Raw genomic sequence first — 9,835 nt, forward strand, 5'->3', positions numbered from 1 at the left:
CTGGCCACTTCAACCCTTTCAGGGGCTTGAAAGGATGTATTGACCTACTTTACCTGTTATCTGCTTCAAGAGGGACATTGAATCTAACATGTATATGTTGAGGGCATCTTTTGCAACTGAAACCAGAACCCTTGTGAAGTCAAGAACACCTTAAGCGACTGTAGTGTTGTTTTAATGTTGATGAATTTTTAACTGGATGTTTATCTTTTGAATTCACTGTGTATTCTAACAACATGAAGGGTTAAGGGACATTTTAATCTGCTTTAGCTTTGGTTTCACATAGCAATTTACAGTATTTTGGTGTTACTAACAGCGTCAGGCGCAGTACTCTACAACAGTTTAAATTCATCAAATTAACCTCCTATTCATTAAAATATGATATTGTTGGAGGCGAAGAACACAGGCAATCCAGGGATTTCTTCTATTTATTAATTTTCTCGAGACCACCTCTTTTGGTTGGACTAAATTTTGGGCCGTTAATTGGACCATGATACGAGGCACCGCTCACACATTCTAGTGAGGAATAAAACTGAAAATCTCTTTATTCAAACTTTAAGATAAGCTAAATCTTGAAACTTGTAGGCTCGCTTGTCAACTGGCTTCCACACATTCAACTTTAACTGCAGTTACCAATGTTACAACTGATTTGTTTTTGTTTTAATCAATTCATCATTTCTATTTATTCAAATAAACTGAGCAGCTAAATATTTTAATGTAGCCCCTGGTATCTGCAGAAGTCTTGAGGTGAGTACACCTTGTGGAAGTAGAAGTAAAATGGATTATTTGACTTTATAATAATAAAGCATGAATATAAAATAACGTAATCATTATTATGGATAGCACAGTAACACAACAGGGGTTGTATGCAACAATGATGTTTTATAGAAGAAGAGTAGAAAAAGACCTGAATAAAGCTTTGTGGACACTTGTTGGCATAGCAACCGTTGATGTATTGTTAGCGACGCTTTACTGGAAATATTGACACAGCTGGAATGCTTGGCTGAAAACACCTAACCTACATACAGTAGACTGAACAGCATAATGCAGGATCATTAGCATCAAACTGTCCATGACCATCTGAGCTGGGAGCCAAATGGCTGGGGGCTACCTAATGAAGAACACCATGCCTATAATTTTCTACATTAGTTTCAAAGTGAAATCAATTATATAATACCAGTAATAACATCATATTAATACACACAGATAACTGGTTTTAGCCAACAATGGGCACATAAAAACATGCTTCACCATGGAAGCAGCAAAACCAAGGAATTTCAACCTGTTGTATGAAAAGACTGCAGACTGCATGGTTTTCTAAAGCAATAAATCAGATACAAGCATTTTACCAGATTCAGTCAGATTGAGAATGTTACCACAGATTTGAACGTGGAGCAAAAAACACATTTTCACATTAATCAGGCAAAAACATCCCATAAACTCCCAAAATCCCAAAAAATAATGATTTGACCAAAGCTTGAGGAGGACTAACACATCACGTGGGATTGACAGAGATGATAATGGGGGTTTGAGGAATTCTCCCGAGTATCTTAGCCTTTCCCAGGACTACGCTCTTCTGGACAGAGACACTCTTCCAGTTTGAAGAGTGATTTTTGCCGGTGTACGCTAACGGCAGCTAGCAAGACTGATAGTCAGAGAGGTAATAACTCTGTGAAAACCAAAATAATGATATAGTCCCTTTTTTACCCTAATTGATGACTAAAAACGTGATGGTTGTTTATTTGCAAACTAAAGGCTTGGACGTGGGTATGGATATTATATCACACGCCCTGTTACATTTAACAAGCAGTTATACCTATGGCGACCTGCACTTTGCATCTCTGGCCACTTCAACCCTTTTAGGGGTTTGAAAGGATGCATTGACCTACTTTACCTTTTTATCTGCTTCAAGTGGTCCATTCCATCGTACATGTATATTTTTAGGGGAACTTTTCTCACTGAAAACACAACACTTGTGAAGTCAAGAGCAGATTCAGTGACACCTCTTATGTTCATTCATTTAAAACTGGGCTTTTATTGCTGTATATGTTAATTGTATATTGTTTTAACATGAATTGTAAATGTTCAGCTTGTTTGGGTCAAATTTACATTAATACCACCTCTTTGAAGAAACTACACATATCAACCAAAAATCCCTCACAGTTCATTTTCATAACTTCTAGCAAACTATTTAAACCATTAATCCAGAACTATTACCTTGGCTAACTATGGGTGTTTTTTTTACAGCTGAAAGTCTGAACCAAGGTTCACGTCTTTGTTACATTGTTTTCATTTGGCAATTGATCTTTCTGTTTTAATGGAGGAAATTAATGAGGCAGATAATTCCGTCCATTTGCAATATCATTAACACGCGCTGTCACTCTAAACAAGCTGATATACCACTGGGACAACTTTGGCGGTGACTTTCAGAATCTGTTTCAGTTGCTGTTTAAGCCCCTGGTGCTTTTCAATCTTCTTCCGCTCCTTCACTGTCAGCTGGAATTGCCACATCTACCACTACTGCCATTATGTCTGTGTGGTAGCATGGCTCCCATTGGCCTGTGAGATATATCCAGGTATTTGTACATGCTCTGCATATCTGTTATTCTGCCTTCTGGTAACTCTACCCCTTCAGTTCGAATCATGCACCCTCTCTTCCCACATTTATCCAGTCTGAATGACAGTCAAATGTCCTCACTGTCAGTCCTGGTGAGGTGGATCAGTGAATGACTCATTTGTACATGTGTGTCGCTTGATGTCAGTCATGTATAGGAGGAGGCTGATGGTCACTCACACTTCTGTATCTGACTCATATCCACTCTGTATTTAGTCAGGTGACATTTTTCCTCGTCAGCTCAGTGGAAGCAGCTCAGATGCCTCAACTACTGAACTATCTTTGCCCTGACCGAGATTTGACCCCAAGCTGTCGTTCCAATGGCAGCCACAGTAAAGACCTGTAGCACATGTAGGTTCAAGGTTAGAAACAGTCACCCAGAGTTAAGTTCCCGGAGGAGCTGCTCGGGAACAAAAACCTGACCTCAATTCACAGACTCTTGATCCGTTTGTGTGAGTACCAGTTCATCCCATTATGACTCTTACATCTCAACAAATGACACCATGTTTATTATATGCCATTTTACAGTATTCAACACAAACTAAGTAAATGTTTTCCCCAGGTCTGTGTTGTTCATTTCCACTGATTACATTGCAAAACACACTTCAGAGACCAACTGAGAGCAAAAAGCAAACCTTAGAAAATCCAATGAAATGCTTTAACCTTGACAGTGCATGTAGCAATCATCTGTAATCCTATTGGATACACAAATTAGCCCCTAAGAATATTCTTTCACACATCAAAATGTTTTCATTTTTCAATTACTGAAATCAAAGAGACAATAAAATGACTTTAAAATATCCCGTCAATTCTTTATGTTTGCAAATGTTTTGGAAAACATGGGATAATAAATATGTTTTAACCCGTTTTATGGAAAAGGTTTAAAACTCCAAACAGTCAAACCTTCTGATGAGTCCATTGAAAAAATAGATGTAAAATATTGCTGAAAAGCTTTATAGATGAAAACAACCAGAGGCTTTAACTGTAGAGAACTGGCTCGTAAATGAATATTTCTGTGAACAATATTGCAGCAATTAGAATTTTACCCCAAATTAGAAATAAAGCTGAAACGCAAGTCTTAAAGGTTCAGTATGTAGAATTTAGTGAAATCTAGTGGTGAAGTTTGATGTTGCAGCTGAATAGCCCTCACCTCACATGAGAGAACCTGTGGAAGCCTTCAGTTGTCATAAAAACTCAAAAGGTGTTTAGTTTGTCCAGTTCAGACAACTCTTAAAAACATGGCGGCCTCAGTAGAGAGGACCTGATCCCAGTGTAAATTTAAATTACTTAAATATAAAGGGTCAAGTCTAGGGCAAGGAAAACAACAATTTGTAAATTTAGATGAAACACACTAGTAAAAACATCCCCAGGATTATTTTATATTCATTTCTGCCAATAAATCCCTTTCACCTAAATCTTACACACTGGACCTTTAATACTAATCTTTGTATCAATGTTGAATGGACGCCTCTTTTTACATTTTTCTGAGTTGGCCTTTCAGGAGCATGAGTTTTTTCAGCTTTAATTGGGTGTTTTAATTAGATAGTTAGTGGCCTGTAAACTGTAAAGTGGACTTTATAGTGCACTTATTTGTATGTAAATTGCCATTGTTATGATAATACTACACAACAATATGTTGCTGCTGCCTCTGTTATGCTGAACAGACCTTTAAAGAAAGGAGAGAGAATAACAATAAAAGCTTTTTTCATATTTTATATTTTCCTTACATTTTTTAACATCTTCTATTCATTTTTTTATTCAGTGAATGTGATCATCTTGTATCCTCTTTGAAACAAACAGTCAGTGAAATGATATATCTGTGAGTGTGTTTTCAGTCATGTACAACACAGTCTGATTTAAAGTGCACTTATAAAACCTAAACAGGGCTGTAAATTAGCTTTAGCTCGCTTTTTACTGGTTAACCATCCAAATCTGTTCAATAATATAAACAATAAATAACACTATACAATCTAGTTCAGTAATACTTCCCAAGCAAGGTTCACTTTTTAATACCCGTACCTGTGTGTAAAAGTCACAGTTCATTGAGTTACAGTCTTAGCATCACAGATTACTTTTCCTCCCCCGTGTTTAAAAGGTTTCCTTTTTTAATGAATGGAAACTGTGTTATGAGGGTCTTTATAAAAACAGACAGGATTTCTTCAGGTGTGAAAAACAGTGTTTTAGCCAGACTTAATTTGGTCTTATTTAACTTTTCTCTTGCGTCAAGTTTCAACTGAATTGAGGGAAATTAATGTTTTTCAAGTATTTGTAATTTATAAAGCTACTCATTGTCCAATGGCTGACTATCTCAGAAGAAATATCAGCATATGACCAAAGGCATATTTAACATAACATTAATATTACAAGGATTTTCATAACCAGCTGGTGTGTTACTATTCCCCTTCTAAGACTGAGACTTATACCCTAATTATAGTCGGGGTTTCACAATGTCCTTTATCAACGCCTTTGAATGAATCCTGTCTAGTTCATTATGAACATGTAATAACATCGTGAGCTAAAATGCCGGAGGACAATGTGTGTCATGGACCATGAGAAGTGGGCTATTTTTTAAAAAAAGAGCATTTCTAGACATTGTATAGCAGCTCTCACAATTACACACACTTGAAAAGGTTTAAACATACAGCCAAACAAAGACAGAGTGGCGAGAGGAAGAGCCTCTGCCACGCTCCAGTCAAGTGCTGATCCTGCAGTAAAGCTACAAACAGAGAGACTAGGACAAAAAGAATAGTCCCTGCACTACAGTCGTGTCTCCACAGGCAGAGCCGCGGCAGTCCTGTGTGTCATCAGGCCTGTAGCGCACTGCAAGGCGGCGAGGGACACACACTGCACGCTACAAGGAGCCACACCAGGAAAGTGGTGAGACACTCGCCCTGACTGTAGGCAGTGTTGCTGCTGCCGTTTCATACTGTTTACTGCAGGTGGTTGCCACATGCATGCGAGTGAGCTCATCATGAAGAATGTAACAAAAATTCCACCTTCTCCTCATCACTCACACAGCAACGAACCAGACAGGAAATCAGTGCAAAGAGAAAGAGGCCACGTTTGAAATGAAACACACTGATGAAGAGTCGCAGTTCGTTACATTCACTGATTCACACACTGAATTATTCAAAATCACAACCGGGGGGGTGAATGGTGGCTTGTGTTTACACTGTGACCCTTATTATCTAAAGACTTCATTAGCAACAGGAGCTGTCCTGGTATTTTGGCCTCATAATGTATGTCATGTCTGTGAAATAAATACTGGGCCACAATATCATCATAAATAATGCTCCAGTGTTTGAGCACACACTAATTACACATTAAAGAATTTCACATATTTTCAGTAATACCAAGCCTCACTATAGTTGGGTCCTCAGCCCTGGTATCCAGACACCATGATGCTATCACGGAGGCATGACTATTAACATATTTCAAAGCTCAGTTTGAAGGATAGGGCTCAAACACACAGTCAAATACAATGAGATACATAAAACACACTTTCTGATGCAATCCATCTAAAATCAGCTGGATCAACCTGCGGAATATGAACACTCATATTTAACTTTATCACAAAATGAAATATATTTGGAGTTTTACTTCAGAGGACAAAGAAAGAACGGAAATCTCTAATAAAGATCAGACATATTGAAAAACGCTCCTCTTCTCCTTTCTTTATAGTTTAGCCTCACCATACAACGTTCATCTGTGCGGATGAATATTACGAAAATGGTCCTCAAACTGGTAAAGTCATTATCATTTTACTTTCCCGGTAAAATTCGATGAAATCCTTGTACGCGATTTACTGTAAGTTCAAGAGGGGTCTTATTCAAGTGGGAATCTGCTTTAAAACCATGCACCCTAAGCCTTCCATTAACCATTGGAATCTAATATATTTTACTGTTTACAACTTGTCCTTGAGGATAATAAACTCTTGAGTAAACATGAATGGAGATCATCTGCATTGACACGAGGAGCCCCGCTGGCCTCAGCACCTTCTCTACCTCCCCCTCTGCCTCTTAATGGCCTCCGGATACTGTCTTACTCATCCCCAACCTGACCTTTGGTTTCACGTCTTCCAGCTGCCTGCCCAGTGGCAGGCTTTAAAAAGGCAAGATAAAGTAGTGGCTGCTGCTGCTGCTGCTGGACATGAACTATACTTTTGCTGTGTAAACAGTGTCTTCTAAGGATCTATTTTGCTGATGTATGATGGGGCCTGGTACTATTATTCCAAGTGAGGCTTGCTAATGCATAAATAGAGTCATAGTTGAGATGCACTCATCTACTCTGCTGCTTCGGAAAAGCTCACAATGTCAACTTCAGGACTAATCGTGTCCCAATACGTACTGTATGAAGATTTCTTCTGTATGGAAACAACTCATTCATCCTGGTGACCAACAGTTTTAGAAGTTGTTGATAAGTACAGACAGTTACTTCATTCTCGCCAGTTTCCAAAAGCATTAAATAAGTTCTGATCAATTATGGAGGGAAATTATGTTTATTTATAATTTATAACACGTTTCTGGGATTGAGGTATTCCAATTAGTTTAAGCACAATATATTACTTTATGAATTTAAATGAATGAATTCAAAATCATCTATTTAATTGATTTTCCCAGCTAATAAGTTATGGATCTTGATGATTAAAAAAAACAGCCATAGGAAAATGGTATCTATGAATGCGTAACGTGGCGCGATTTCATTGAATTTAAGGGGACAGTTGTGTCTCGGTGGACGTATGCATTCTACTGAGAGACAATCTAATTACCGTGTTACCGTTGTTGGGACATGGTTTTTGTGCAAAAAGGCAGGCCTCTCTTTCAGGCCTGTATTGGAAGTCAAAACCTGAAAGCACATGTCCTTTGTCCTGACAAGCCGCATGGGCTGGAGAATACTCAATCTCCCAGAGTGCAACATGTTCTCTTTGGCCTGAGAAGGTCAAATAACTCAAACTCCCAGGAGGCAACATGTCCCCTTTGTTTCAGCATCTTCGCACATAGGTGCGAATATCTACCAGGGTCAACTCCAATTGGTCAGTCTGGTCCCATGACCAAGGGGCAACCGGGTCTATAAAAGATCAAGGCTCCCCCAAAGTCTTCCTCTTTTCTCCTCATCCCCACCGAAGACAGCAGGCGGTCAGCCGCCTCTCCTGCAACTCCAAAGGAGGGGGGGTCCAGGCTGCTTCCCTCTCTTCCTCCACCGATCACCACTGAGGACAACAGGCCGCAGGCCTTTCCTCCTGCATCGGCGAGTGGAGAAACCTGATTTTTCCAGCTCAAATCTCCTCTTTCCAACAACTGGAGGTCAAAGGTCGAGCTTCCAGCTCATCTTCTCAAGAAAACCTCCACGCATCTCAAGCTTCTTCTAAACTCCTTGCAGCGACTCGGTGTCCTGCAGGTAAGAACTACAGATTCAATAAGCAACTGAACTGCACAGCTCAACAGAACCGCGGAAGCAGAGACCACACGAACCAGAGACTTCAAAAGCCAGAACTGCTACCCGAACTGCACAGCAACTTTCTCCCTGTCCTTGGACTGGTAACATTATCTGGGCTTAATAATTTTACTAGGCTAAATAAGACTGTTTATTTGATTCTGTGTGGTGTTTATAAGTTTGATATATGTGGTGATATTGTGTTACAAGTTAAATCAAGGTTAATGTGAGTTGGGCTCTACAAAGACCCTGCCATTTTCTGATTAGCATTCTCACAGACCCCGCATATCTCTTCACCTACTTAGCTACGTCCCCCGACCAGAAGGAGGGGGGGGGGCCTGCTATCTTAGAGATCTTAAAAGACCACAGGAAGGTGTGACTCTCTTTGTTAGCCACCAGAGAGACCCTCACACACACACACACACACACACACACACACACACACACATCTTTGTTAGTTAGCACATATTGTTAGTGACTTGTGTTTCAATACTTTATTATGTTTATAATAAATGTTTTCTTTTAACCTTGTCCTGTCATTAATGTTGCATAAGTGAAGTTTGCCAACCTCTACACTGTCAAGAACTCTATAAACCTTAACTGTTCATTATATAGTCTTTAATAGTAAATATTAAGATTTCTAATTGAACTAGATCTAAATGAGACTGATCTTAATCAATAAATTGGCTATCTTTTCCCTTCTATGAAGGGTGGTGCCCCGCGAGAACTTAGTCAAACTAAAGTTATGATTTAATATTAATATGTTAAATATTAATGTTTTATTTTCTATTTTTGATAACCAAATTTATTGAACGCCTAAAGGCACACTAGCTTATGGTATCACTCCTAACCATTATTGCACAACACCGTGACAACCATGCAGACAATTATCACTTGAGTGTCTGAACCAAATTCCACAGAAATCCACTTGAGGTTGGCGCGAGAGGAAAAGTCAGGGGATCCCTCTAGGCGCCGTGGAAGTCTGCTGGACCAAAGAGAAAAAACAAACCCCATCCATATAGATCCGTGCTGAGGGCATAGCTTAAACACAAATCCTAACTTAAAAGTCACAGCTGCTTTTAAAATGTTATTGTCTTTAAATCACATATACAGCACAAGGCATCTTTCTTATAAACTCAGATTGAAAATATACCAACAATCTTCTGTTTAGATATTATTATCCAGGAACTGGGTTTCTGCCTCTGACAATAGAAAATGAGCTCACCTGTTCTAATCTTCTCTAAGTGAGAAAAAGAGAATTGAATTATATGCTCTTCCCTTTTCAATGGAACTTAATAAAACCCATCAGTGTAGCTCACACGGCATCAATGAATGTTCAGCTGGGGATGCATTCTGCTTTATGTTTCCTCTGTGTGAGATAACAGGTCAACGTGATGGAACCAACACAACCATTTCATTCTCGACAGAAACGTCTATTCATCTGAGTTGCCTCATGGATGATTTATATGTCAATTGCCTCTGAATCTGCTTGTAAATATTGCTGTGCAAAAGTCCCAGATGTAGGTGATCTTTGCAGAGATTGCAGCTCTGAGTGACTGTAAAAAATCTGCTTCACTGAAAATCCAAAATCCCAGCTTTCACTTTGCAAAACTGACAAATGATCTGTAAACTTTGCAGAGTAACGATCAGCACTAACAGAGTTAATATGACACATCTGTTATACCCCCTCAAAAGAGAAGCATCTGAGGGAACATGCAGAGTGCTTCACTCAAGTCGGCACAACCCCACTCGTCTGGATCTCACAAGGTCCAGAAACAGTTTTCATTGACA

Source organism: Limanda limanda, chromosome 6 (genome assembly GCF_963576545.1).
Source record: "Limanda limanda chromosome 6, fLimLim1.1, whole genome shotgun sequence".
Taxonomy (NCBI): domain Eukaryota; kingdom Metazoa; phylum Chordata; class Actinopteri; order Pleuronectiformes; family Pleuronectidae; genus Limanda; species Limanda limanda.